This window comes from Rattus norvegicus, chromosome 4, assembly GCF_036323735.1.
Source record: "Rattus norvegicus strain BN/NHsdMcwi chromosome 4, GRCr8, whole genome shotgun sequence".
NCBI classification, from domain to species: Eukaryota; Metazoa; Chordata; class Mammalia; order Rodentia; family Muridae; genus Rattus; species Rattus norvegicus.
In genome coordinates this window covers 31,572,131-31,579,250 of record NC_086022.1, presented here as the reverse complement: position 1 = coordinate 31,579,250, position 7,120 = coordinate 31,572,131, and positions in this window count along the sequence as shown.

Here is a 7,120-nt window from a genome sequence, read left to right as displayed (position 1 = left end):
TAGACATACAAGAAGCCTACAGAACTCCAAATAGATTGGACCAGAAAAGAAACACCTCCCGTCACATAATTGTCAAAACACCAAACGCACAAAATAAAGAAAGAATATTAAAAGCAGTAAGGGAAAAAGGTCAAGTAACATATAAAGGGAAACCTATCAGAATCACACCAGACTTCTCGCCAGAAACTATGAAGGCCAGAAGATCCTGGACTGATGTCATACAGACCCTAAGAGAACACAAATGCCAGCCCAGGCTACTGTATCCAGCAAAACTCTCAATTAACATTGATGGAGAAACCAAGATATTCCATGACAAAACCAAATTTACACAATATCTTTCTACAAATCCAGCACTACAAAGGATAATAAATGGTAAAGCCCAACATAAGGAGGCAAGCTATACCCTAGAAGAAGCAAGAAACTAATCGTCTTGGCAACAAAACAAAGAGAATGAAAGCACACAAACATAACCTCACATCCAAATATGAATATAAAGGGAAACAATAATCACTATTCCTTAATATCTCTCAATATCAATGGCCTCAACTCCCCAATAAAAAGACATAGATTAACAAACTGGATACGCAACGAGGACCCTGCATTCTGCTGCCTACAGGAAACACACCTCAGAGACAAAGACAGACACTACCTCAGAGTGAAAGGCTGGAAAACAACTTTCCAAGCAAATGGTCAGAAGAAGCAAGCTGGAGTAGCCATTCTAATATCAAATAAAATCAATTTCCAACTAAAAGTCATCAAAAAAGATAAGGAAGGACACTTCATATTCATCAAAGGAAAAATCCACCAAGATGAACTCTCAATCCTAAATATCTATGCCCCAAATACAAGGGCACCTACATACGTAAAAGAAACCTTACTAAAGCTCAAAACACACATTGCACCTCACACAATAATAGTGGGAGATTTCAACACCCCACTCTCATCAATGGACAGATCATGGAAACAGAAATTAAACAGTGATGTCGACAGACTAAGAGAAGTCATGAGCCAAATGGACTTAACGGATATTTATAGAACATTCTATCCTAAAGCAAAAGGATATACCTTCTTCTCAGCTCCTCATGGTACTTTCTCCAAAATTGACCATATAATTGGTCAAAAAACAGGCCTCAACAGGTACAGAAAGATAGAAATAATCCCATGCGTGCTATCGGACCACCACGGCCTAAAACTGGTCTTCAATAACAATAAGGGAAGAATGCCCACATATACGTGGAAATTGAACAATGCTCTACTCAATGATAACCTGGTCAAGGAAGAAATAAAGAAAGAAATTAAAAACTTTTTAGAATTTAATGAAAATGAAGATACAACATACTCAAACTTATGGGACACAATGAAAGCTGTGCTAAGAGGAAAACTCATAGCGCTGAGTGCCTGCAGAAAGAAACAGGAAAGAGCATATGTCAGCAGCTTGACAGCACACCTAAAAGCTGTAGAACAAAAAGAAGCAAATACACCCAGGAGGAGTAGAAGGCAGGAAATAATCAAACTCAGAGCTGAAATCAACCAAGTAGAAACAAAAAGGACCATAGAAAGAATCAACAGAACCAAAAGTTGGTTCTTTGAGAAAATCAACAAGATAGATAAACCCTTAGCCAGACTAACGAGAGGACACAGAGAGTGCGTCCAAATTAACAAAATCAGAAATGAAAAGGGAGACATAACTACAGATTCAGAGGAAATTCAAAAAATCATCAGATCTTACTATAAAAACCTATATTCAACAAAATTTGAAAATCTTCAGGAAATGGACAATTTCCTAGACAGATACCAGGTATCGAAGTTAAATCAGGAACAGATAAACCAGTTAAACAACCCCATAACTCCTAAGGAAATAGAAGCAGTCATTAAAGGTCTCCCAACCAAAAAGAGCCCAGGTCCAGACGGGTTTAGTGCAGAATTCTATCAAACCTTCATAGAAGACCTCATACCAATATTATCCAAACTATTCCACAAAATTGAAACAGATGGAGCCCTACCGAATTCCTTCTACGAAGCCACAATTACTCTTATACCTAAACCACACAAAGACACAACAAAGAAAGAGAACTTCAGACCAATTTCCCTTATGAATATCGATGCAAAAATACTCAATAAAATTCTGGCAAACCGAATTCAAGAGCACATCAAAACAATCATCCACCATGATCAAGTAGGCTTCATCCCAGGCATGCAGGGATGGTTTAATATACGGAAAACCATCAACGTGATCCATTATATAAACAAACTGAAAGAACAGAACCACATGATCATTTCATTAGATGCTGAGAAAGCATTTGACAAAATTCAACACCCCTTCATGATAAAAGTCCTGGAAAGAATAGGAATTCAAGGCCCATACCTAAACATAGTAAAAGCCATATACAGCAAACCAGTTGCTAACATTAAACTAAATGGAGAGAAACTTGAAGCAATCCCACTAAAATCAGGGACTAGACAAGGCTGCCCACTCTCTCCCTACTTATTCAATATAGTTCTTGAAGTTCTAGCCAGAGCAATCAGACAACAAAAGGAGATCAAGGGGATACAGATCGGAAAAGAAGAGGTCAAAATATCACTATTTGCAGATGACATGATAGTATATTTAAGTGATCCCAAAAGTTCCACCAGAGAACTACTAAAGCTGATAAACAACTTCAGCAAAGTGGCTGGGTATAAAATTAACTCAAATAAATCAGTTGCCTTCCTCTATACAAAAGAGAAACAAGCCGAGAAAGAAATTAGGGAAACGACACCCTTCATAATAGACCCAAATAATATAAAGTACCTCGGTGTGACTTTAACCAAGCAAGTAAAAGATCTGTACAATAAGAACTTCAAGACACTGAGGAAAGAAATTGAAGAAGACCTCAGAAGATGGAAAGATCTCCCATGCTCATGGATTGGCAGGATTAATATAGTAAAAATGGCCATTTTACCAAAAGCAATCTACAGATTCAATGCAATCCCCATCAAAATACCAATCCAATTCTTCAAAGAGTTAGACAGAACAATTTGCAAATTCATCTGGAATAACAAAAAACCCAGGATAGCTAAAGCTATCCTCAACAATAAAAGGACTTCAGGGGGAATCACTATCCCTGAACTCAAGCAGTATTACAGAGCAATAGTGATAAAAACTGCATGGTATTGGTACAGAGACAGACAGATAGACCAATGGAATAGAATTGAAGACCCAGAAATGAACCCACACACCTATGGTCACTTGATTTTTGACAAAGGAGCCAAAACCATCCAATGGAATAAAGATAGCATTTTCAGCAAATGGTGCTGGTTCAACTGGAGGGCAACATGTAGAAGAATGCAGATCGATCCATGCTTATCACCCTGTACAAAGCTTAAGTCCAAGTGGATCAAGGACCTCCACATCAAACCAGACACACTCAAACTAATAGAAGAAAAACTAGGGAAGCATCTGGAACACATGGGCACTGGAAAAAATTTCCTGAACAAAACACCAATGGCTTATGCTCTAAGATCAAGAATCGACAAATGGGATCTCATAAAACTGCAAAGCTTCTGTAAGGCAAAGGACACTGTGGTTAGGACAAAACGGCAACCAACAGATTGGGAAAAGATCTTTACCAATCCTACAACAGATAGAGGCCTTATATCCAAAATATACAAAGAACTCAAGAAGTTAGACCGCAGGTTAACAAATAACCCTATTAAAAAATGGGGTTCAGAGCTAAACAAAGAATTCACAGCTGAGGAATGCCGAATGGCTGAGAAACACCTAAAGAAATGTTCAACATCTTTAGTCATAAGGGAAATGCAAATCAAAACAACCCTGAGATTTCACCTCACACCAGTGAGAATGGCTAAGATCAAAAACTCAGGTGACAGCAGATGCTGGAGAGGATGTGGAGAAAGAGGAACACTCCTCCATTGTTGGTGGGATTGCAGACTGGTAAAACCATTCTGGAAATCAGTCTGGAGGTTCCTCAGAAAATTGGACATTGAACTGCCTGAGGATCCAGCTATACCTCTCTTGGGCATATACCCAAAAGATGCCTCAACATATAAAAGAGACACGTGCTCCACTATGTTCATCGCAGCCTTATTTATAATAGCCAGAAGCTGGAAAGAACCCAGATGTCCTTCAACAGAGGAATGGATACAGAAAATGTGGTACATCTACACAATGGAATATTACTCAGCTATCAAAAACAACGAGTTTATGAAATTCGTAGGCAAATGGTTGGAACTGGAAAATATCATCCTGAGTGAGCTAACCCAATCACAGAAAGACATACTGGTATGCACTCATTGATAAGTGGCTATTAGCCCAAATGCTTGAATTACCCTAGATCCCTAGAACAAACGAAACTCAAGACGGATGATCAAAATGTGAATGCTTCACTCCTTCTTTAAATGAGGAAAAAGAATACCCTTGGCAGGGAAGGGAGAGGCAAAGATTAAAACAGAGACTGAAGGAACACCCATTCAGAGCCTGCCCCACATGTGGCCCATACATATACAGCCACCCAATTAGACAAGATGGATGAAGCAAAGAAGTGCAGACCGACAGGAGCCGGATGTAGATCTCTCCTGAGAGACACAGCCAGAATACAGCAAATACAGAGGCGAATGCCAGCAGCAAACCACTGAACTGAGAATAGGTCCCCTATTGAAGGAATCAGAGAAAGAACTGGAAGAGCTTGAAGGGGCTCGAGACCCCAAAAGTACAACAATGCCAAGCAATCAGAGCTTCCAGGGACTAAGCCACTACCTAAAGACTATACATGGACTGACCCTGGACTCTGACCCCATAGGTAGCAATGAATATCCTAGTAAGAGCACCAGTGGAAGGGGAAGCCCTGGGTCCTGCTAAGACTGAACCCCCAGTGAACTAGTCTATGGGGGGAGGGCGGCAATGGGGGGAGGGTTGGGAGGGGAACACCCATACGGAAGGGGAGGGGGGAGGGGGATGTTTGCCCGGAAACCGGGAAAGGGAATAACACTCGAAATGTATATAAGAAATACTCAAGTTAATAAAAAAAAAAAAAAGAAAAAAAAAAAGAAACATGTACTTTCACGTTTGACACACTTGTGTTCAAATGCTCAGCAGCTCTGCTTTGTCACCGTGAGACAAGAAGCAAATGGCTTGGCTCTCCCTGCCCTCTACTCTCAGCTGAAAGACGAGATGCAATCTCATGGTTATGCCTTAGGCGTTTGAGACAGCATGCAATTCACTGCTAGAAGGGAAGTGTGTTGCTTAGCAGATCACGTGTGTGGGTGGTATATAAGGCATTTCTTTAGTCTTCCCTCAGATTCACTAGGACTTCTGTTCTGGGAAGACTTGGATTGATGTAGGTTTTATGAAGACCTCTCTCACCAGCCCCAGATGTTTCTTTATTATCTCCACCGTGTCCTGGCTAGTTTTCTTGTTTATCTGTTCTCCACTGAGATAACTGCTCTAGGATTGGGTCGTTGGATGGCTAAAGATAGCCAAAGGAAACAACGAATCTTCCTGTTGAATTGTGTCAAGCAAGCTGAGGGGGGGAAAGTGAAAGCAAGGAGCTAAAGGGAAAACTCCCCATTTTCTCAGGCCTCTCTCTCCAGTTGGGCTACTGGAAATACTGACTGCTAAGTGCCCAGGGCACCATCAGTGAACCACAAAGAAAGAATAGGCTATTACTCATAGAATCTTCTTTTCTCCTCAGGCGCAAAGCGAAGGTGGTTAATCCTCAACTTAAGTTGGAAGTAAGGGATAAGGAAGAAGAAACAGAAATAAAAGTCTTGAGACCAGATCGACAGTGGACAATGAGACCGGTTCCCCAAGATCAATCAGTACTGAGTGGTACTGGAAGAACCACCATTGGTTGCATTTAATAGATTTGGGGAACTGTCTTAGGGTTTTATTGCCAAGAAGAAACACCATAACCAAGGCAACTCTTTTTTTTTTAATTTATTTTGTTTATTATATATAAGTACACTGTTGCTGTCTTCAGACACACCAGAAGAGGGCATCAGACCCCATTACAGATGGTTGTGAGCCACCATGTGGTTGCTGGGATTTGAACTCAGGACCTCTGGAAGAGCAGTGGGAGCTCTTTACCACTGAGTCATCTCTCCAGCCCCAAGGCAACTCTTATAAAGGAAAACATTTCATTGGGGTTAGCTTACAGTTTTAGATGTTCAGTCCATTATCATCATGGTGGGAAGCATGGCCGCATACAAGCAGGCGTAGTGCTGGAAGAACAACTGAAAGTTCTACATGTTGATCCACAGGCAGCAGCAGGAGAACGCCACACCCACTCTAGCAAAGCCACACCTAATAGCACCACTTTCTACAGGCCTAGGGGAGCCAATTACATCCAAACTATTACAGGAACATTTTAAGAAAGAAAGTGGAGATTGGAATATCTGTTTCAACACCAAAGTATGAGAAAGGAGGGACTCTCTCTCAGAGAGAAAAAGGTGGTTTTCTTTGCGGTACTAGATTAGATGTGGGGCCTCACACATGCTAGGTAAATGATCCATCACTGCCACTTTTATTACCTATATATGTAACTTTTATTTCCCTGAATTAAATGTCATCTCTGATGTTTACTACCTCAGTCTGATAACCTAGGTCTAGTCCTGGAAGCTTCCAGCCTCTATACAATCTAGTATAGGCCTAGAATGTTTAACAGGCTTTGAGACTTACTGCTGAAAATACTCACCCTCTCTGGTTCAGTTCAGCTGTTCTGGCTTAAATCCATCTCCAAGCTGACTGATTCCAACTGGCTTCTCTCAGTTTCTGACTGAATTGGTCTGCTTGGCCTCGAACTAACTCTGGCAATCTGTTCTAATCTTCTGGCTCCTTCTCACTCTCGTGATTCATTCCATTTTCACTTGTGTCTAGCTTGTTCTCTGTTCAACCAGTCTCTGTAAAACTCTCAGGATAAAACTGCCTCTGTCCTCTCTTTCTCTCTGCACTGCTCTCCTAAGTAGCTTCCCTTTCCTCTCTTTTCTCTTGAGAGCTGTGCATATACTATTTTGTCAGATCTTTCTCTGATTCATCACTTTGTCTGCCGCTCAATTAGACATCACTATCAAACATGGGTGCTTCCTTCTACAAACTAACTGTACCTTCATTGTTTGGGATTAA